We start from the raw sequence: 24,328 nt of genomic DNA on the forward strand, positions 1-24,328 counted from the left end.
GCCCATGCTGACCAATACTGGGCAAGTCCCATTTGCCTGCATTTGGCCCATAGCCCTCTAAATTCTTCCTATCCAATATATCCATACAAATGTCTTAAATGTCATAATTGCATCCATATGACCACCTGGGGCACCGGGGAGATGGCAGCCCTGCCGGCAGTCTGTTCGTTTTTTCATCTTTTTGTTATTATTAGCGTTTGTTAAAAGTTTGTTTTAATGTACTTTGGTTTGTTTTATGTGGGGGGAGGGGGTAGGGGATTGGGGGAGTCTTTTTTTCAAGTTCCTACCTTCCCGGAGATGTGATCAATTTTCGGATCTCATTCTCCGGGCTCTGTGGCCTTCCATCGCTGGAGCTGGAGGCCTCCTCGGACTGTCGTGAGCCCTATCGCAGGGCGTGGACTTAACATCGGAGCGGATCCCTTGCCTGGGATCGCTCCCACCACGGCCTGTGGACTTACCATCAAGGGCTCGCAGTCTCGGGAGAGGCTAGTCGGGAGCTCCAACGCCGCAGAAGGTTCAACCAGCCCCGACGCGAGGTTTGATCGCCTGGTGCGGAGGAGCTGACATTCCCCCGATGCAGGAGCTGAACGCTTCGACGTGGAGGGCCTGAACGCCGCCGGCTACGGGTCAAGATCGTCCCGTCAACGGAGGGCTCGAGGCCCCCGACCAAGGAAGAACAAAAGGAAGGACTTGAACTTTATTTCGCCTTCCATCACAGTGTAGGAGTGTAGGACTCCTTCCATCACATGTGTAGGAGTCACTGTGGTGGATGTTCATGTTAAAATGTATTTTTGAGTCTGTTGCTTTTAATTGTATGACTGACCTGGCCAGTGAAATTCCTCGTATGTTGCAAAACATACTTGGCGAATAAAATTTGATTCGGATTCTGATTTCTACAGCTTCCTCCGGCAGCTCGTTCCAGATACGGACTCCCCTGTGAGTGAAAGAGTTGTCCCTGAGGTCCCTCTTAAATCTCCCTCCCTCAAACCTTAAGTCATGTGCCCTCTAGTTTTAGAATCCTCTACCCTGGGAGAAAGACTCAACAAGGTCACCCTCAGCCTGCAACCCCTCGAAGATAAAGGTCCCAGCTTGTCAGGCAATGCAGCAGCTAAATACATCACAATTGCCAATGAGGTTCATGGTTAGATCATCTATATTAGTTGAATTGTTATGGGCCTGTCCCACCTAAGCGACTTTTTCGGCGACTGCCAGCACCCGTCATAGGTCGTTACAGGTTGCCGAAAATGTTCAACATATTGAAAATCCAGCGGTGACCAGAACAAGGTACGACTCTTTGGGCGACTACTCACGACCATACAGGCTTCACCCCGCGACATGTCGCCTGTGCGGTCGTGAGTCGTCTCCTCAGTCGCCCAAAGAGTCGTAGGGTCTTTCTGGTGGCCGCTGGATTTTCAACATGTTGAACATTTTCGGCGGCCTGCAACGACCTATGACGGGTTCCGGCAGTCACCAAAAAAGTCGTGTAAGTGGGACAGGCCCATAAGGAGGTTCAATATTGCCAGAGACAGTTACAGTTTAGTTTATTGTCACGTGCATCGAGGTACAGTGAAAAGCTTTTTGTTGCGTGCTAACCAGTCAGCGGAAAGACAATACATGATTACGATCGAGCCATTCATAGCGTACAGATATTGTAGTTAAAGTAAAAAATGTTTCTGTAGAGGAGTAGAAGTTTAAGAATGTGGAGCAATTGTAATATGAGTTTGGGTTGGATGGTATCTTGGAAGCAGTTTGAAAACTTGATTAAGTTTATGTTATGAGATTTTGGGTTGATCTGCAAAGATTGAATATCTCATTCAAGACAAGAGGCATCGGTGGCTTTGGTGAAGCCTCGGCCAGCGATGAGGGCATGGGGGGAGGGGGGGGGATCTGCTATGTGTGGGGGGGGGGAAGGGGATCGAAGGAGGAGCCGGCGTGCTTTGTAACTTTGTCAGCGCCGTAGTTGGCCGCTGTGTGTATACATTGTGTACGCAAGCAAAGAGTCTCACTGGGCCTTGTCATAGGTGACAGCAACGTCCTCCACTCCATTACTAAATGCAGCACGTCCTCAGCATTGCGCCAGAAAACCCATTCATGTTTTGTAATTAAATCACAAGACATTGGATTTGAAATCACAAGCTGGTGATCTGGAATGCTGAACTCTGTCTGCAATGTCTCAATGCCACTCAGCTCATCTCTTGAAAAAGGCAGAGGAGTATTACATTCTCCAAGGCTGTGGAATAAGTCAATTGAAACATAACGTTGTTAGATCATTGAGCATGAAGATGGTATTAAAAATCTAAAGGGCCTGACTATTTTTTAGGCGACTACAGGCGACTAGGCAGTCGCTACATGGTGGCCAGGGTGTCGCCTGTGCGATCGTGAGTCGTCTCCTCAGTCGCCCAAAGAGTCGTAGCGTTTTTCTGGTCGCCGCTGGATTTTCAACATGTTGAAACATTTTTGGCGACAGTGGGTTTGACGCCAATGAGCATATCTTGACTTCTCCTGACGTAGGTTATTGCCAGGTGACGTAGGTTGTTGCCAGGTGCTGACTTTGGTGAATTCCATTGGCTACTACCTACGTCAACCGGCGACAGGTACCGGCGACTGAATTGTCTCAGTTGGCGTCAGTGTTGCCGACAGGGTCGTTGCTTGTCGTAGCTTGTCTCGGGGGGGAACGTAGGTTGACTTCAGTTGTCGTAGGTTATCGCCTGTGTGGTCGTAGGTTGCCGTAGGTGTGGTCGTATGTGGGCGTACGAATGGGTCGCCGGTTGTCGGTAGCTTGCCGTAGCTTCACGTCAACTAGGTGGTAGGTTGTTGTAGGCATTGTCGTAGAGGGGGGTCCAGTCGCCTGTTTTTCTGCGACCTGCTACGACTGTGACAGTCGCCGGCAGTTGCCTAAAAAATCGCCTAAGTGGGACAGACCCTTAACATTCCGATACAGTGGCCACAATGAGAACGAAAGTAATTAGACCATTGTACACTACAGTAACAGGCCCTTTGACCCACATTATGCCTGAATAAGGGTCTCGACCCAAAACGTCACCCATTCCTTCTCTCCAGAGATGCTGCCTGTCCCGCTGAGTTACTCCAGCATTTTGTGTCGATCTTCGGAGTAAACCAGCAACTGCAGTTCCTTCCTGCATAAAATTCAGATTAGTGAAGAGAAATAATGTGGAAACAGGCCCTTCAGCCCACCAATTCCATGCCGACCACAATCACCCTGTACACTAACACTGTCCTACACACACACTAGGGCCAAATTACAATTTTCCCGAAGTCAACTAAGCTACAAACCTGTACGTCTTTAAGTGTGGGAGGAAACCGGAGCACCCGGAGAAACCCACGTATATCGCAGGGAGAACGTGCAAACTCCACACAGACAGCACATGGAGTCAGGATCGAACCTGGGTCTCTGGCACTGTGAGGCAGCGACTCTCACGCCTGTCTAAATGAGTCTGTAATGTCGCTATTAAACATAGAAACATAGACAATAGGTGCAGGAGTAGGCCCTTCCAGCCAGCACCACCATTCAATGTGATCAAGGCTGATCATCCAGAATCAGTACCCCATTCCGGCTTTCTCCCCATATCCCTTGATTCCTATAGCTCTAAGAGCTAAATCTAACTCTCTCTTGAAAACATCCAGTGAATTGGCCTCCATTGCCTTCTGCGGCAGAGAATTCCACAGATTCACAACTCTCTGACTAATGGAGAAGGGAAGGGGGCCCGAAAGAAACTTTGTACCCACTGATAAAATTCCTCTCCGAGGCCCTGCACCAGGGCCCTGTACAACTGCAGTAGGATCCCCTTGCTCCTAAACTCAAATCCTCTCACAATGAAGGCCAACATGCCATTCGCTTACTTCACTGCCTGCTGCACCTGCATGCTTACTTTCAGTGACTGATGTACAAGCACACCCAAGTCTCGTTGCACCTCCCATTTTACTAATCTGACACCATTCTGATAATAATCTGCCTTCCTGTTCTTACCAAAGTGGATAACCTCACGTTTATCCACATTAAACTGCATCTGCCCACTCACCCAACCTATTCAAGTCACCCTGCAGCCTCATAGCATCCTCATCGCAGCTCACACTGCCACCCAGCTTTGTTTCATCTACAAACCTGGAGATGTTATCCCTTTATCATGTAAATGGCTCGATTGTAATCATGTATTGTCTTTCTGCTGACTGGTTAAGGGCCTGTCCCACCAGCATGCGATTGCATGCGTCTAGCGCGACCAAACGTGGTCGCTTGAGGCTTTACGGCCTCGCGGGGCCGGTCCAACTTCGAACCGCGGAGGCGTATGGAGTTGTGCAGGGCTGGTCCCGACATCATACTCACCAATCAGCTGGGCAGGAGGCGGGCCGACTGAATTTGGACGTTGTCCGGCGTTGGACGTCATCACACAACGGCACGCCGGGAGGTGACGTCATCGCGCAACGCCACGCGCTAGGCTACGCCGTCAAGACACTGTGTACAACGTCAAGACGCTGCGTACGCCCGTCGAGGCGCTGCGTACGGCCTCAATGTGGCTGTGGGCCGACAGGCAGTTGTCGCGCGGGATTTTCGGACAGTGCAAGATTTTTGTAGCTCAGCGCGATGTCGGGACCAGCCGGGCACAACTCCATACGCCTCCGCCGATCGAAGTGGGACCGGCCCCGCGAGGCCGTACACCACAAGCGACCACGTTTGGTCGCGCTAGACGCATGCTATCGCATGCTGGTGGGACAGGCACTTTAGCTCGCAGAAAAATCTTTTCACTGTACCTCGTTACATGTGACAATGAACTGAACTAAAGTTGTTACAAATGTAGAGTTTAACTTGGCCATAAAGACCCGGGCGAAGGCTCGTCGGTCGGCGTCACTGGGAGGGAGCTGGAGACGTGGGACGTGAGGGGCAAGGGCCGGTGGGAGGGTGAACCGGGGTAATACCTCCAGCGCCTCCGAAGTCGGCTGCAGGAGGTGGTCCCGGGACACAAGGAGCCCGATCTAATCAAGCTTCTGGCTGCTCAGTCACGGAGGCGACAAACACTACAATTGTAACAAAAGTAGACACAAAATGCTGGAGTAGCTCAGCATCTCTGGAGGAAAGAATACGTCACGTTTCAGGTTGAGATCCTTCTTCAGACGAAATCTCACCTATTCCTTCTCTCCAGAGATGCTGCCTGTCCCGCTGAGTTACTCCAAATGTTTGTGTCTATCTTCGGTCTAAACCATGCTCTGCAGTTCCTTCCCACAGGTTACGATTATTAGAATGGCTGAAATGTTCCTCAATAAGTTTATGAATAAGTTTATTGGCCAAGTATTCACATACAAGGAATTTGCCTTGGTGCTCCGCTCGCAAGTAACATGCAGTAAACAATTAAGAATGTCACATAAAACATTAAATATTAATAATAAAATATTATAGTTTAAACATGTGAATTAAATAAAAATCCAGAGCAAAAGAAGGCTACAGATTTTTGGTTATTGAGTAGAGCTACTACTCATGGAAAAAAAGCTGTTTTTACGCCTGGCTGTGGCAGCTTTGACTGTCCGGAGTCGCCTTCCAGAGGTAAGTGATTCAAAGACTTTGTGGCCAGAGTGAGAGGGGTTAGAGATGATCTTACCCGCTCGCTTCCTGACCCTTGCAGTGTACAGTTCATCAATGGAGGGAAGGTTGCAGCCAATAACCTTCTCAGCTGATCGTACGATTCGCTGTAGCCTCCAGGTGTCGTGCTTGGTGGCTGAGCCAAACCAGACCATGATGGAGAAGGTGAGGACAGACTCTATGATGGCCGTGTAGAATTGGACCATCATATGGCAGATTGTGCTTCCTCAGCTGCCGCAGGAAATACATTATCTGTTGGGCCTTTTTGACTGTGGAGGTCTAATCAAATGGCCCTCCATTTCAGGTCCTTGGAGATGATGGTTCCAAGGAACTTAAAAGTCTCCACAGATGTGACTGCGGTGTTGTTGATGGTGAGTGGGGTGAGGGAAGGGGGAGCTCTCCTGAAGTCTACTATCAATTCCACTGTCTTAAGACCATTGAGCTCCAGGTTGCTGCGATGGCACCAGGACGCCAGCTGTGACACTTCCTGTCTGTAGGCAGGTTCCTCCCCATCCTGGATCAGTTCCATCAGGGTTGTGTCGCTGGAGTAACTCAGCGGGTCAGGCAGCATCTGTGGAGAACATGGATGGGTGGCGTTTCACAGAGTGTTGGAGTAACTCAGCGGGTCAGGCAGCATCTGTGGAGGACGTGGATAGGTGATGAGACCCTTCTTCAGGCTGAGAGTCAGGGGAGGGGGAGTCTAGAGACATGGAAGTGTACAGTGTGAAAACGACAGATCGCGGAGGGGGAGCAGCGAGAGAGGGTGATGCAGAACCCTCGGCCGAGAGAGGAGGAGAACTTCTTCAAAGTGGCCATTCCTTGAGGAGAGAGTCAAAAGTGTTTTATTGTCATGATGGAACAATGAAATTCTTACTTGCTGCAGCACAACACAATATGTGAATATGTAAACATTGTATATAACGGGGGAAAAAAGAAAAAAGTTCAATAAATAACAAATATAGTGCAAATAACAAATAATAATATAGTCTTTTGCAGTTCAGAGCTCAGAGCTTATTCGTTGTTGTGTTTAATCGCCTGATGGCTGTGGGGAAGTAGCTGTTCCTGAACCTGGATGTTACAGTCTTCAGGCTCCTGTACCTTCTTCCTGACGGCAGTGGAGCTTTTGCAGTCAAACTGCAAGTGCCTTGCTTTTGGCAATGATATATTGCCGCATGCATGTGGGCAAGAAAAAACCCTCACCTCACCCCAGGCCAGGGACATACTGGGCATGCAGCAGACCAGGGACATACTGGGCATGCAGCTGATCCACATGGTAGCTTGCTGTTGTTCATTAATAATCGATGACAGCACCTTCCAAAGTACTGAAAGCAATAGATGGTTAATTAATTGACTACCAATTGATTCATGCTTATGTTGTGCTTTGTTTAATGGCTATTAAATTTATGTTAATCAGGAGAAAGCCAATCGTTATTCTTGCTTTTTTTCCGCAGTGTGTGCATCTCTTAGCTGCTAACAATTTGGAGTAATTGTACTTTGTTTCTGGATACAGCATGATTTCATGATGGCAAAGGAGGGGCACAAATAACTGGAGCAAATTACTTCATGATTTTTAAAGGTAGACAAAAATGCTGGAGAAACTCAGCGGGCGAGGCAGCATCTATGGAGCGAAGGAATAGGTGACGATTCAGGTCGAGACCCTTCTTCAGACTGATGTGGGGGCGGGAAGAAGAAAGGAAGAGGCGGAGACAGTGGGCTGTGGGAGAGCTGGGAAGGGGAGGGGAAGGATGGAGGAAGCAAGGACTACCTGAAATTGGAGAAGTCAATGTCCATACCGCTGGGGTGTAAACTACCCAAGCAAAATATGAGGTGCTGCTCCTCCAAATTGCGGTGGGACTCACTCTGGCCATGGAGGAGGCCCAAGACCGAAAGGTCGGATTCGGAATGGGAGGGGGAGTTGAAGTGCTGAGCCACCGGGAGATCAGGTTGGTTATTGCGAACCCCCCCACCTCCAGCATTTTTGTCTACCTTCTGCAAAAAACATCGTTATTCAATCCCCAGGTGTTTGTGCCAGAAACTCTTCACTTTCAGCTGTAATCAGTTGATCCTGACTGACACAGCCTCAGAAATCGGAGTTTAACTCGGACTCCTCCAGGAGTTGAAACCCATTAAGTTTGGTACTCGTTCAACACTGGTCTTTACTTTGCATGTCCAGATCAGGCCAGTCCGTTCCAAAAAGAAAATGCTGGAGTAACTCGGCGGGACAGGCAGCATCTTATGGTTATGAAAGTAAGCATGCAGGTACAGCAGGCAGTGAAGAAAGCGAATGGCATGTTGGCCTTCATGACAAGAGGAGTTGAGTATAGGAGCAAAGAGATCCTTCTGCAGTTGTACAGGGCCCGAGTGAGACCACACCTGGAATACTGTGTGCAGTTTTGGTCCCCAAATTGGAGGAAGGACATTCTTGCTATTGAGGGAGTGCCAGGTAGGGTCACCAGGTTAATTCCCGGGATGGCGGGACTGTCATATGCTGAGAGAATGGAGCGGCTGGGCTTGTACACTCTGGAGTTTAGAAGGATGAGAGGGTATCTTATTGAAACATATAAGATTGTTAAGGGTTTGGACATGCTAGAGGCAGGAAATATGTTCCCGATGTTGGGGGAGTCCAGAACCAGGGGCCACAGTTTAAGAATAAGGGGTATGTCATTTAGAAAGGAGATGAGGAAACACTTTTTCACACAGAGAGTTGTGAGTCTGTGGAATTATCTGCCTCAGTGGGCAGTGGAGGCCGGTTATCTGGATACTTTAAAGAGAGAGCTAGATAGGGCTCTTAAAGATAGCAATGTGATATGGATAGAAGGCAGGAATGTGGTTCTGATTGTGGATGATCAGCCATGATCACATTGAATGGCAGTGCTGGCTCGAAGGGCCGAATGGCCTCCTCCTGCACCTATTGTCTATCTTCTGCATCCAAGAACATTTTAAACAGATGAGAACTTACACCTTCACCAACCATTTCGGCAATTAATTACAGACCTCAGTAACCTTGGGCTACAGATATTTTTTTCTGAACCCTCTTCTCAACCTTTCAGTAAAGTCCTTAATCCGAACATCCGTTGCTAGTCACTCTTTAAAGAAATTGTTCCTTCCTTTATGCCATCTCTCAGATGTTTATAATCTTCAATTACAAATATTGTTTCCTTTGGCCCAGAGAGGAAGAAATGAAGATGACAATCTATACTCATAACTAAAATTCTCCAGCATTGTTAAACCCTTGCAAATCTCCAGTGTACTCTCTGTAGTCCTCTCATATCCTGCTTTATATGACTTTGGTTAGACCGCATTTGGAGTATTGCATGTAGTTCCGGTCGCCATCGAGTCTACTCCACCATTCAATCACGGCTGATCTATCTCTCCCTCCTAACCCCATTCTCCTGCCTTCTCCCCATAACCCCTGACACCCGTAATGATCAAAAATCTACCTATCTCCTCCTTAAAAATACCCATCCTAGATAGAGCTCTTAAAGATAGTGGAGTCAGGGGATATGGGGAGAAGACAGTCCCGCCATCCCGGGAATTAACCTACGCTGCACTCCAGCAATAGCAAGAATGTCCTTCCTCAAATTAGGGGACCAAATTTGCACACGAATCTCGACCCGAAACGTCACTCATTCCTTTTCTCCAGAGATGCTGCCTGTCCAGCTGATTAACTCCAGCTTTTGTAAGTAAGTAAGTCAATTTTATTGATATAGCGTTGAAACCAAAGTGCTTTATATAGAAGAAATAATTAATTTTACGTACATCGATAGAAAAAGAAAAGAAAAAAGAAAAATGACACAACACATAGAATTCAACATGAATGTTCCCCCCCCAACAGCAGAATGAAAAATTTCCACTGTGGGGAAAGACACCAGAAGGTTCAGTCCTCTTCCTCTGTGAAACACCCAAGGTCGGGGCCTATTTGTGGCCTCCGCAGCCAGCCCAATATTTTCAGGCCCTCTTGCCGGGAATATGGAACTCAGGTGAACACTCCTCCGCGGCTTGGAATGTCTGGAACGGCTGCTCCCTCCCCGGAGACCGCGGCACCCAAAGTCCTCAGGCCGCTCTGTTGGAGCTCCGACTCTGGCGATCTCGGATCCCAGGCTCTGTGGTGTTTTTAAATCTCCCCATAACCTTTGACACCCGTACTAAACAAGAAATGGAATGTATATACATATGTATACATTACATTACATTTCTTGATTAGTTACTCCAGCTTTTTGTGTCTATTTTACATATATATACAATAAATACACATACACACATATATACTGTACCAATAACTAACATATACACACACACATACATACATACGTGTGTGTGTGTGTGTGTGTGTGTGTATATATATCTATATTACTAAAAGTCTGATCGTGACCACTTCCTGTTATTCTGTATATTGATTTTAGAAAAAACACTGCCACTTACGGCTGTGATATTTGGCCATCTTACTCAGTCCCCCTCCGCTGCGCAGGAGAAGAGGATTTTTCTCATTGATGGAAAATAAAAGAGTTATGAGTGTTTAAAAAATGTTGAGATTCTCGTTCCTGAAGGCCACGCCCCTTCCGGAGGGACTATAAAACCCGGAAGTGTTGAGTGCCTCAGTCAGTCTCTGCAAGATGGGGGAGCGAGGATCACGTCTCGCAGTCTGAGCTGTGAATAACACTGAACACATGTCTGCTAAACTGTGAGTGGTTTTACTGACCTGTCAGTGCTGTTAAGTGGTTTGAAAATATAGTTTGGAGATGCTAAAGCTGTGTTTCCTTTGGTTTGGAAATGCTAAAGCTGTGTTGCCTTTGGTTTGGAAATGCTAAAGCTGTGTTGCCTTTGGTTTGGAAATGCTAAAGCTGTGTTGCCTTTGGTTTGGAAATGTTAAAATTGCCTTGCATAGTTAAAGTTGCCTTACCTAGTTAAAGTTACCTTGCCTAATTAAAGTTACCTTGCCTAATTAAAGTTGCCTTGCCTTCCATATAATTAAAAGTCTAATCTTGACCACTTCCCGTTTGCGCTTTATATTGATTTTAGAAAAAACGCTACAATGTACAGCTGTGATTTTTGGCCATCTTACTCAGAGTCCCCCTCCGCTAATCAGGTGCCGAGGATTTTTCCCATCGATGAAAAATAAAAGAGTTATTAGTGTTTAAAAAATGTTGAGATTTTCTCTCCTGTCAATCATGCCATGAAGGCCACTCCCCAAGCCCACTGAAAACCAGTCCCTTCAGCCCACAACACCCATACTAGCGCTCCAGAAAGCCCCCCCACTCGCCACCAATATTGGAATTGGTGTAGAGGTGGAATATTGCGTTGGGGACCAGCCCTCCCGTGTGATGCTGGGATCTAATGGGTCCCACTTAGTCGAGTAGTATATATATGCAAGTCAGACACAAAAAGCTGTGGTAACTCAGTGGAACAGGCAGCATCTCTGGAGAGAAGGAATGGGTGACGTTTCGGGCCGAGACACTTCTTCATACCTGAAGACCCTTCTCAACCCGAAATGTTCCTTCTCTCCATAGATACTGCCTGTCCCGCTAAGTTACACCAGCTTTCTGTGCCTATCATCACACTCAAAAGCCTCTTAAAAACCACTGTGGTATCTGCCTGCCTCCAGATTAATGTGTATATATATATATATATATATAGCACATTGAACTATATTCTGCACTCTGAACATTCCCCTGTGCTGTATGTATTGTATGAGTTTGGTTTGATTGTTGTTATGTATATGTGATTTGTGTGGATATGGGTTTAAAGAGCGTTTTACTCAGCCTCTCACTGCTCTGATTCCACATTCGTCTCGACCACTGACTGTACAGACCTGCTGTTCTGCTGCAAGAAGAGTTCCTGGTTTCACTACAATAGGTGCAGGAGTAGGCCATTCGGCCCTTCGAGCCAGCACCGCCATTCAATGTGATCATGGCTGATCATCCACATTCAGTACCCCGTTCCTGCCTTCTCCCCATATCCCTTGACTCCGCTATCTTTAAGAGCCCCATCTAGATCTCTCTTGAAAGTGAGAATGAAACACACTTGGCTCTTATGCAACACAACGATTTTTACAGTCGCTCGGTCCACATGACAACAATAAACTTAAAACTGTTGATTTGCCCTCCCAAAGAACCTTGCCATAATCTTACTCATATCACCTTCAGCTTTTCAATATCCAGGGAACAAGTTTGCCAGCCAATTCTAACTCGTGTTAGAACATGTACAGCTTCATAACTCTGGTATAATCCTTATAAACCTGAAACTACATCTGGTCCAGTTCTTTAGTTTCTATTTCAGACTGTGGGCCAGGGCTGTGTGTGGTCTTTCTCAGACTCCATATGTGTCTCACTAGGCGTTTGCTGTTTTTCAGTTCAATCCCGATAACAATGAACTTTGTAAAAGTTCGTAACAATACGAACAGTGCATGTTTTGTTCATAGAACATAGAACAGCACAGCACAGGAACGAGCCCTTTGGCCCGCAATGTCCATGCCTAACATTAGGGGTGGGCAACCTTGTTCTGCATAGGGGCCGGGACGCATGTCCGTGAGCGGATGGCGGGCCACATCTATCACGTGCACACATGGATCCCACCCCCATCCTGCCCCGGGAAAAACCCAAGGCGGACTAAAATGCTGGAGAAACTCAGCGGGTGAGGCAGCCTCGTGCAATCCTCGCGTGTCTCACCCGCTGAGTTTCTCCAGCATTTTTGTCGACCTTCGGTTTTTCCAGCATCTGCCGTTCTTTCTTAAACGTGTTCACAGAAGGTGTGCGGCCGTGCCGGAGGGTTTGCGCAGGATGCGGTACGGCCAGAGCATAGCCACGCTCGGGGCACATCTTTATTCTCAAGCCTTTCTTGACGTCCTCTGAGGGAGGGCTATATGTATGTAGTGATGTATGTACTTAATCTATGAACCACTGTTGTATAACGTTAGTACCTCCACCAATGTAAAGCACTTTGGTCAACGAGAGTTGTTTTATAAATGTGCTATAGAAATAAACTTGACTTGACACGTCACATATCCACATTGTCCACGGATGCTGCCTGACCCACTGAGTTACTCCAGCACTCTGCGAAACGTCACCTATCCATGTTCTCCACAGATGCTGCCTGACCCACTGAGTTACTCCAGCACTCTGCGAAACGTCACCTATCCATGTTCTCCAGAGATGCTGCCTGACCCGCTGAGTTACTCCAGCTTTTCACGTCTATCTTAGCTACTCCCTAACTTTTTTTGATGCCGGCTGATGAGATCTAGATTTCCTTTGAGCTTATTCCAACTCTTTCATCAGAAGAAGAATAAGATCGCGATCGATGAATCCTGGTCGGAGCTGAAGCCAGAAACCAAGAAATAATGAAACGGAGGATGCAGCAACAGCACTGTAGATCTGATAATGGAGTTTATCTGGCACCATTTCCCCGACAAGCCACTGTGTTGACAAGATTATTTTTCCAGGCTTAATAACATTTGCGGAAGTAAAGAAAATGAAAGAGAGAAATCTTCTCCAAATGCAGCCTGATCTGTAGCCGCAGTTAGTAATGTGATTTATGGATGGGAGGGACTGAACCACAGACCAAAAGTCATTTAGCAAATGGGTGCGGCAGCATCTATGGAGCGAAGGAAATACGCATAGCTTCGGGCCGTTTTGGCCCAAAACATTGCCTATTTCCTTCGCTCCATAGATGCTGCCGCACCCGCTGAGTTTCTGCAGCAGTTTTGTCTACCTTCAATTTTCCAGCATCTGTAGTTCCTTCTTGGTCATTTAGCAAATTAAAGCTTTGCAGGGAAAAAGCATTAAGTGCGGCACGGTGGCGCAGCGGTAGAGTCGCTGCCCCACAGCGCCAGAGACCCAGGTTCCATCCTGACTACGGGTGCTGTCTGTACGGAGTTTGTACGTTCTCCCCCGTGACCTTTGTCTGGAATGTCTGGGAAGGAAATGGGAACGTTGCCTATTTCCTTCGCTCCATAGATGCTGCTGCACCCGCTGAGTTTCTCCAGCACTTTTGCCTACCTTCGAAATGAAGACTCTCTCTGAATTTCACCATTTTTGTACAAACGGCCTTCTATGTAAAATAACATCAAAATGTGGGCATGTAATACATTTTAAATTTGTTTCTCCAGAACGAAACTAACGTTACATTAGTTTCAGATTGTGGCATTTGTAGGTCAATAAAATCACTCAGTGCTTGGAGACATGGATTTTCAACATTTTTATAAATTTCGGCGACCTGCTGCGTCTATGACGGGTGCCGGCAAGTCGGCGAAAAAAATCACGTAGGTGGGACAGGCCCTTAAGGGACACAGCGCACACAACATAAAATTAATGTCACAGCCATAGCTGACAGGCAGACTGAAAGATTGTGTCAAGATAGCTACTCCATCAAAATCCACGCTCGCTCTGAGCAAGATGATCTATGAGAATATTACCGTCGAGATGCTGCTAATAGATAGCAGGAAAATGAGGTAAGAATGATAAATAACCAAAAAATAGCTGCAACCTGACCTCAGAGAGATCCATTAGATCACATGTGCAGGAAGGAACTGCAGAAGCTGGTTTACACCGATGATAGACACAAAATCTGGAGTAATAATAATAATAATAATAATAATATCTTTTATTGTCATTGCACGTCAGTGCAACGAGATTTAGTATGCAGCTCCACTGATGTACAAGAAAGGTAAATAAATACAATACATAAATAAGCAAGCTGAATTGATTGACGTGACCATCTGAGGGAGACTGTCCAAAGGGGGTGGGTGGGGGGGCACTCATTAGGGCCGGTTCAGAGCCGCTATAGCTCTTGGGATAAAACTGTTCCTGAGTCTGGAGGTTCGGGCGTAGAAGGCCTTGTAACGTCTGCCAGAGGGAAGTAGTTGAAACAGACCGTGGCAGGGGTGTGATGAGTCCTTATGGATGCTGAGGGCCTTCCTGAGGCACCGCGTGTGGTAGATGCCCTCCAAGGCTGGTAGCTCTGTCCCGATGATCCGCTGCGCTCTGTTGACGACGCGCTGAAGAGCTCTCCTCTCCGCCTCCGTGCAGCTGAGATACCACACAGAGATGCCATACGTTAGTATGCTCTCTGTGGTGCAGCGGTAGAACGTTGTCAGCAGCTGTTGGGGCAGACCAGTCTTTTTTAATGTCCTCAGGAAGAACAGTCGTTGCTGTGCCTTCTTGACCAGCGCGGCGGTGTTCGTGGACCATGTGAGGTCTTCTGAAAAGTGAGTGCCCAGAAACTTAAAGCTGGACACTCTCTCCACACTTTCCCCGTAAATGGAGATTGGGGCGTATTCTCCAGAATGGGACCTCCTGAAGTCAATAATCAGCTCCTTGGTCTTGGAGGTGTTTAGTGCCAAGTTGTTATTGGCGCACCAGTCCGCCAGGTTCTGCACCTCCGCTCTGTATTTTGTTTCATCACCATTGGTGATCAGCCCAATCACTGTTGTGTCGTCTGCAAACTTCACGATGGTGTTGGTGTCGAATGCAGGGACACAGTCGTGAGTGAAGAGGGAGTAGAGCATGGGGCTTAGTACACAACCCTGTGGTGTGCCGGTGCTCAGGGTGATGGTGGAGGACAGGTGCGGGCCCAGTCTCACTGCCTGCGGCCGCTCCATGAGAAAGTTCAGGATCCAAGCGCATATCGGTGAGCTGAGGCCTAGCTGGTGGAGTTTGGTGGTGAGCTTGATGGGGATGACCGTATTGAATGCAGAGCTATAGTCAATGAAGAGCATCCTCACATAAGTGCCCTGTCTGTCCAGGTGAGTCAGGACAGTGTGAAGGGCCAGAGAGATGGCATCCTCTGTCGATCTATTTGCCCTGTATGCAAATTGTTGGGAGTCCAGTGAGGCAGGGATGCTGGATTTAATATGGGAGAGGACCAGCCTTTCGAAGCACTTCATAGGGATTGGAGTCAGGGCAACCGGCCGGTAGTCGTTGAGGTTGGTGATTTTGGACTTTTTCGGCACCGGCACTATGGTGGCTGTTTTCAGGCAGTTGGGGACCGGGTAAATCAGCGGGACAAGCAGCATCTCTGGAGAGAAGGAATGGGTGATGTTTCAGGTCGAGACCCTACTTCAGACTGACCCGATACGTCACCTATTCATTTTCTCCAGCAATGCTGCCTGACCCGCTAACTCCATTACATAGTACAGTTTGTTCTACATTCCAGCCATGTACTGACGAGCACATTTTAACATAGAGTGAGTGATTTTGACTTCCATGTTTGATAAACAGTGGTCTGGAAACCTGTGTGCACAGCACCAGATGTGACCAGGGAGGGTGCAGAAGAGGAGTTGAAGAGGGATCTGAGGGGCAGCTTTTTCACTCAGCTGATAGTCTGTATCTGGAATGAACCGCCAGAGGAAACTGAAGAGGTGGATATAATTACCAGTTTTGAAAGGCGTTTGGACAGATCTATGGATGGGACTTCTCCGTGGATTGTCACCTTGTCGTGGTGGAGAAGCTTGTGTGGTCCTGAGATCCTGAGAGCGATGCCGTCTGGAGCTATGCTTCTGGTAGGGCCACCCATGGTGGTAATGTCAAGGGGGAGGTCCCTGACAAAGAGCAATCCAACCAAGACCTCGACGGTGGAACAGGCGGAGGACGGTGGCTGACCTTAGTGGATCGTCACAACGGCTGGGAAGGCGGATGAAGGCTGCAGCAGAAAAGGGTCTCCAGTCGTCTTGGACTCCATGCCACTGGATCCTGACCCAGATCTGTCAAGGACCGTGGGGTGGCTGTCTGTGCACCAGTCTCCCCACGTTAAACAAAGTCACGCACAGGCATCCTCCATGAGAGGACAGTCATGCTCCTTTCGAGTGACCGCTGATGATGATGATGATGATGATATGGATAAGAAGGGTTTAGAGAGCTTTGGGCCAAATGTGGCCGTATGGGATTAGCCCAAGGTGGTCAGCATTGACACGATTGGCTGAAGGTTCTGTTCCTATGCTGTACGGCTCCACAACTCTCAGGGGCGGCACGGTGGCGCAGCGGTAGAGTTGCTGCCTCACTGCGCCAGAGACCCGGGTTCCATCCTGACTACGGGTGCTGTCTGTACGGAGTTTGTACGTTCTCCCCGTGACCTGCGTGGGCTGGTCGCCGCGGCTGAAGGGTCTGTTTCTACGTCTAAAAAGATTCACAGGGATTTTGCCTGAGAGCATTTCAGCTCTGAGGTTAAAGGGCCTGTCCCACTTACGCGACTTTTTTGGCGACTGCCGGCACCCGTCATAGGTCATGTTGAAAAATCAGCGGCGACCAGAAAGACACTATGACTCACGACCATACAGGCGACACCTTGGCGACATGAAGTCTGTCTGGTCGTGAGTAGTTGCCCAAAGAGTCGTACCTTGTTCTGGTCGCCGCTGGACTTTCAACATGTTGAACATTTTCGGCGACCTATGACGGGTGCCGGCAGTCACCGAAAAAGTCGCGTAAGTGGGACAGGCCCTTAAAGATGCTGGGGAAACTCTTTCTTAGCATTGGAAATGTTATCCCTAATGTATGCTGCTGTGAAGCGGAGTGGCTTTACACGTCTAGATCCCATTATCATTATCCCATTTTGGGACCAGGTGCGGAAAAAATTGCAATTAAAAAAAAAAAAGTTTTTCAAAAGCGCAACTCAGATATTGCTGATGTTTAAAAGCTGTAAACTGGTGCTGATCCTTACCTTGGCATCTGGGGCTTGAAAATATGCAATATATTCAATTAGTATGAATTCAAACCATTGATCTCTGCAAATTCTCAGTAATTGTTTACAATTCTGAGAAATTTCAACAATTTTCCTGGTTTTAATTCTATTGAAAGAACCAATTATACTCCGCAAAGACTTGTCTTTATTGATTAGTTTGCATGGCAGAGGCATTCGGAACTATGAATTGCATTGAGGGGTAGTTTTCTTCACGGCTAATATTTCCTGTTAACCAATGATGGGAGACAACTATAATGCCACGTGTGGTTACAAATTTGCTGAGAAATTCTCTACACTTTTTATTGATTGAATCAAATAGAATTTTGAGGCCTCATTTCAATCTCTTTTGTTGGACAAGTTCTACCCATTAGTGATTTCAATTTTAGAAGCAACTTGGAACTATAAGGGGAATGAAACTATTGATATTAAACCTCATTTGGATGCTGTGATGGAAGTTAATTTCTTGTCAGTGCAGCTTTACAATTAGGGTGAGATTTTTCAGCAAGTCAACTGAAAAAAACCTCCAATTAAATTGGGTGTTGAGAGACTGGATGCAATTCCCTTGTAGTGTGTGTGTGTGTGTGTGTGTGTGTGTGTGTGTGTGTGTGTGTGTGTGTGTGTGTGTGTGTGTGTGTGTGGTGTGTGTGTGTGTGTGTGTGTGTGTGTGTGTGTGTGTGTGTGTGTGTGTGTGTGTGTGTGTGTGTGTGTGTGTGTGTGTGTGTGTGTGTGTGTGTGTGTGTTAAGATGTGTATCACATTCAAAAGCATCCTACAAAAGTTTCACAAAATGATCATCCCAGGATACAAGGTAGACAAATGCTGGAGAAAACCAGCGGGTGAGGCGGCGTCTATGGAGCGAAGGAATAGTTGACGTATCGGGTCGAGACCCTTCTTCAGACCGGAGATACATATATGTGTAACAGCTTCACATCTTGGTGGAGAACAAGACCGAAAAAAAGATGGTTATTCAGGTGGAGATAGGAGGAACTTGCACACAACACAGCATTCTTCACTGTGGTGGAAGGCAACAAAGTTCAGTCCTCCTCCTTGTTCACCCACGGTCGGGGCCATGAACCCTCCGTAGTCACTGCTACGGACGGCCGGATGTACAGGCCCTCTCGTCGGGATGATCCAAACTCCAACGTCGGGACGGTCGAACACACTTGGAGTGCCCGAATCGGCCACTTTCTTACTGGAGACTGTGGCTTCAGGATGTTGTAGGCCGCAGGCCGGCGGTCGGAGCTCTTCTCTCCAGAGAAGCTGCCTGTCCCGTTGAGTTACTCCAGCTTATTGTGTCTGTGCCTGCAAGTCCAGGACGTGCGAGGCTGACGAGAGGTGAACAGATGTGGAGGGCTTGCTGCTGTTACTGTAGACTAATGCTTGTGCTTGTGTGCTGAGCAAGCAGCGAGATCCAGTCTCACTCACTCACGCTGGTCACCAGGGATGGGAGAGAATGAGTTTTTCAGACCAAGCGCCTTGTCCATTTGCATTGAAGAAGTGACGGATGCGCAGATCCCTCCGGGCTACTTATCCATCTTCAACCATGTGTGAGGCCAGCCGCTCGTTCCTTGGGGTCAGAGATGTGATTGATGATCGCTGTGCTTCAAGCTGCTCGCAGTCAATCTTCCAAACTACCTCCGCTGCACATGCTCCTTCTCCTCAACTTAACATGGTCAGCCCTGCTCGGAAAACAAGCCAGGGAACTCTTGCTGTTAAAGCTAGCCTTCTCACAACGACTACTAAAGATAGGTGTGGGCATGACCTTGGGGTGAACAGATGAAGATGAGGATTAGATGGGATAAATGCACAGAAGCTGGACACAAAATGCTGAAGTAACTCAGCGGGAGAGGCAGCATCTCTGGAGCGAAGAAATGGGTGGCGTTTCGGATCGAGACCCTTCTTCAGACACAGTAAATGTCTTTTACGCAGGTTAGGGGGATTGAGAAACAGGGGACACCAGGTACTCCAGCACTCTGTGAAACGTCACCGATCCATGTTCTCCACAGATGCTGCCTGACCCGCTGAGTTACTCCAGCACTCTGTGAAACGTCACCGATCCACGTTCTCCACAGATGCTGCCTGACTCGCTGAGTTACTCCAGCACTCTGTGTCTTTGTACAATTTGAGAGGAGAGGGACTTCACTTGAATCAAAGATTTAGTGACAAACTGTTTGATTAAAGTATGCATAATTTTATCATATGATAGGGAGCCATGTTGATCAAAATAATTAAATCAATTCATGTAAACTATGCATTAAGTATTCTTTACCCGAATGGTGCCTGGAATACAAGGTTTCAGCTACAAGGAAAGGTTGGATCAACGTGGATAGTTTTCTCTGGAACGTCGGAGGTTGAAGGGAGACTTGATTGAAGTGTATAAGATTATGAGCGGCATAGATGGGGTAGACAGTCAGAACCTTTTTCCACAAGGTGGAAATGTCCAACACTAGGGGGCATATCTTTAAGGTGAGAGGGGGAAAGTTTAAAGGAGATGCGCGGGGCAAGATGTTGTTTACACAGAGGGTGCTGGGTGCCTGGAACACGCTGCCAGGGGTGGTGGTGGAGGCAGATACGATAGTTGTGTCTGAGAGGATTTGAGACAGTCGCGTGGAAATACAAGGAATAGAGGGATATAGATCATGTAAGGCTGGGCTTGTATACTCTGGAGTTTAGAAGTATGAGAGGAGACATAATCAACACATAGTTTTTCTCCAGGCGCGCGATGTTGGATGTTGAGCAGTAATGGAGTTACCAGCCCATGTCCCTCATGAATGCTGCCATGGGGATGGGTGCATATCACAACTGCGGAGAGCTGAAGTCTGCTTCTGATTATTACAGGGAGTGTCTACAACTCGCCCAATGTGCATCAGCATGGAAAACAAAATGACAATTAAACTCTGACTTAAATACTTCAGGCAATGTGGCAGGGCTGCAGAATAACAGAACACAAGCCATGCGTAATAGATGGCGTTGAAACAGCAATACAGCTGGCCACCTTGCAAACTAATGTTGTTCTTTGAGGGCCAATTACACTCGACAGTGGAGGACTATGTGTAAATATCACAAGCCCACAGGCAGTCTATGACCAGAAATGTTCTCCCAGCCTCACAGTGCTCTGGGCTAGGTCTTCTTCTCAGTGTGAGTTACAGGTGCGGCAGAGGTTCACCTGCACCTCCTCCAACCTCACCTATTGCATCCGCTGCTCTAGGTGTCATCTGCTCTACATCGGTGAGACCAAGCGCAGGCTTGGCGATCGCTTCGCCCAACACCTCCGCTCAGTTCGCAACAACCAACCTGATCTCCCAGTGGCTCAGCACTTCAACTCCCCCTCCCATTCCGAATCCGACCTTTCTGTCCTGGGCCTCCTCCACGGCCAGAGTGAGTCCCACCGCAAATTGGATGAGCAGCACCTCATATTTCGCTTGGATAGTTTGCACCCCAGCGGTATGAACATTGACTTCTCCAATTTCAGGTAGTCCTTGCTTTCTCCCTCCTTCCCCTCCCCTTCCCAGCTCTCCCACAGCCCACTGTCTCCGCATCTTCCTTTCTTCTTCCTGCACTCCCCCCACCCCCACATCAGTCTGAAGGGGTCTCGACCTGAAACGTCACCTATTCCTTCGCTCCATAGATGCTGCCTCACCCACTGAGCTTCTCCAGCATTTTTTGTCTAACTTTTCCAGCATCTGCCGTTCTTTCTTAAACAAAAAAACCTGCAGTGTTTTAGTTTTTTAGTTTTAGAAGTACAGACCCTTCGGCCCATCGAGTCCGCACCGACCAGCGATCCCCGCACACTAACACTACCCTACACACACTGGGGATAATTTACAATTTTACAAAAGCCTATTAACCTACAAACCTGCACATCTTTGGAGTGCGGGAGGAAACCAAAGATCTCGGAGGAAACCCACGCCGGTCACGGGGAGAACGTACAAACTCTGTACAGACAGCACCCGTAGTCGGGCTGGAAGCCGGGTCTCTGGCGCCGTGAGGCAGCAGCTCTACCGCTGCGCCACTGTGCCGACCAAAGATTATAGAGGAGCAGAGTAGACCACTCCTCGAAAAACGCGTAGTATGATGCCGTGTGTGATTGTCGACGCCATTTTATTGAGCATTTTATTGGGGCTGTCATGGCGTCCTCATCTAAATCTTCATCTCACTGCTCCGCTATCAATTGTTCTATCATAAATCTAAACGACCAGACCTGTCATTCTTTAGGTTCCCGATAAAAAAGAAAGGTAAAGAAATATTATTATTATTTTTTGTCGATATTCTGTCGTGAAAATGTTATTTTCTGTTCTCCCATCAACGGCCATTGTGAAACTAGGTTGTCGGTACATTAGAAAGTTAGTAGACTTATTTTTAATAGATCTTTACTTACCACTATAATAAAGACAATTTTTAACACTTCTGTACGTTTTTGGTTTTGTTCTTGTAAGGGATTGGTCTCCAAAAATATGGCCCGCGGGACACATTAGGCCCAGTGACCACGAGATTTTTCGAGCTCAGATTCAAGTCCGAGAACGCGGCGGCTGTTACCCGTTATAGCCCTCGAATTGTCGAGACATCACAAGCAAAGATCACAAGCCTGCCGTGAAGAAGGGTGCAATCAAAGATTATACAACTCTGCTCTATCATCTTTGGGTGCAATGGTGGGCCGTGGCGTTCGGCGGCGGCGGCGGCGGCAGTTGCAATCAAAGATACTAGAGGAACTCTGCTCTATAATCTTTGGTCGGAATGGGACGGCTGAACGTTATAACATGCTATCGTTCCACCCTCCCTCTCCCCCTTCTCCCTCTCCCCCCTTCTCCCTCTTCCCCCTTCTCCCCTTCTCCCTCTCCCCTCTCGATCCCTCTCCCCTCTCGATCCCTCTCCCTTCTCTCGATCCCTCTCTTCCCGCATGTCACTTAAAGAAATGGCGGCCGTGACGTTCCGTCACATACTACACGTCAGTCCGTTGGATTTCGGAGGAGTGGTCTATCTTGCTCTGCTATAAGATGTGCCGACAACACAGGGTGTTCTCCAGTCATTACATTGCCCCCGTGTACATGGATAAATATCATGTAGACTTTTTAGGCGAGTGCAGGAGACTCTGCGCTCGCCTCATGATCGCCACATGGTCGCCACATGTTCGCTGGTGGTCTCTGGTGAGTCTCCTTCATGGTCGCGAGGAGTTCCCGCATTCTGGGAACTAGTCGCGGCCTCAGTATGGTCGCCGTGAATTTTTCAACAGGTTGAAAACTTTTCTGCGACCAAAAATTGGTGGCCATGGAGACAATCGATAATCCTGTCGTCGTAGGTGCAGTTGTAGTGGGGTCGCCATCTAGTCATGGGTAGTCGAGGTAGTCGTAAGTAGTTTTAGTTCATCGCCTTTGCTGACTGGGTATTTTCATTGGCTCATTGGGGGATAAAAACGTAAGCACGAGTTTTCAGAACCAAGGAAAACCGACCGGTAATGTTAAATGCCAGCCGAACTTCACAGCTGTGTATCTCTGGCTTATTAAAAGTTGTCTCCCCCCTTCTCCCCCCTCTTTTAAAGGACTTACCATACACTGTGCTAGTCGTCTTAACCTTCCTGTTCATCGCGGTGTGTGTCTGTATCTCCTTGGCTTTGCACCGTGTGAATTTCAGACAGCGCTCACCCCGCTTGCCCTTGCCTTTGCGATGTGTGTGTGTGTTCGACTATGACAGTCGGGTTCCGGTCCCGGTTTTTAGCAGTCCGCTAAAAATCGCCAAAGTGGGACAGGGCCTGAAGTGGTTTAAGATTTCTTAAATCTCTTTAAAGATGATGGGTGATGGGTGTATGGAACGAGCTGCTGGCAGTGGTCGTTGAGGCAGGCACTACAGTACGATAACATACGATACGATAGAACTTTATTTGTCCCAGAAGGGCAATGAGTGCCAACAGTCATAAAACACAACCAGATGCATGAAACATGAAATTAACAATTACACAATATTTTCAGTATTATTGCAACGTTTATGAAACAGTTAGACAGGTACATGGATAGAACAGGTTTAGAGGGATAATGGGCCAAACACAGGCAGGTGGGACTAGTGTAGATGGGGCATGTTGACTGGTGTGGGCAAGTTGGCCTAATGGGTGTATTTCCACGCTGGTTGACTCTATGGGAAGTGTACACCAAGAGTCCACACATACTCCAGAACCATCTTGCAATTTTATTTTCCCTTCAACCAAGACGATGAGGCAATCACTTCTTCTTCTTACTTCTTCTTAAGCCCTTTGCTCCTCTAGAGAGCATAGGCCATTGACAAATATCCTCCACCTCACTCGGTTGTTGGCAGTTCTTTTGAGATCTCCCCAGTTGAGCCCACTCTCAGACATTTCAGTCGGGACACCTCTTCTCCAGCTGTTCCTGGGGCGACCTCTTTTCCTTTTTTCCTTGGGGGTTCCATTTCGGGGCTTGTCGGGTGATGTTTGTGGCAGGATTACTGTGTCAGCCAAGCCCAGGACTAAGAGATTGTAGCGCACCATTTTGTTGGCATTTGTGGCAGCCTTGCCAGTGTGGAACATGGTTCGGATATTCCATGTCCCAACAAGAATGGATTTGTTTGGCGTCCAGAATGAAAACCAAATTGCACACTTGGTTGAAGAAGGTGGCCCAGCGATTGGGGACATGTTGCTTCCCAGCCAAACCCGCAAGGGCGCTGGGATCTGACACACCTTTTGACACAATCATTTCTACATTCTTGTAATTTTTACATTCTACAGATAATTTTTATCTGACTGTAGAGGTTTCTTTTGAATTTCCTCTAGGATGGGTTCACTGACTGGGAATTATCCAGCAATGTTCAAGTATAAATGAATGTGATTTTAGTTCTGGTGTTGATGCGTTTGTCTTCGATGCGTTTCTCATGAGGCCTGGGTAAGTTACTGATCATAGAACTCCTAATCCTCCCTTTTGGCTCTGATCACATTCCGCGACATGCTCGGCTGCGATTGTATGCTTGACCTGGTCTTTCAATAATTATATTTGGCAAATACCAGTGTAAAATGATGATTCATTGCAGCCTGGAGCCTTGGACTTGCTGAATCAAAGCCATGTCCATCTAA

The sequence above is a fragment of the Amblyraja radiata genome, chromosome 13 (genome assembly GCF_010909765.2).
Source record: "Amblyraja radiata isolate CabotCenter1 chromosome 13, sAmbRad1.1.pri, whole genome shotgun sequence".
NCBI lineage: Eukaryota > Metazoa > Chordata > Chondrichthyes > Rajiformes > Rajidae > Amblyraja > Amblyraja radiata.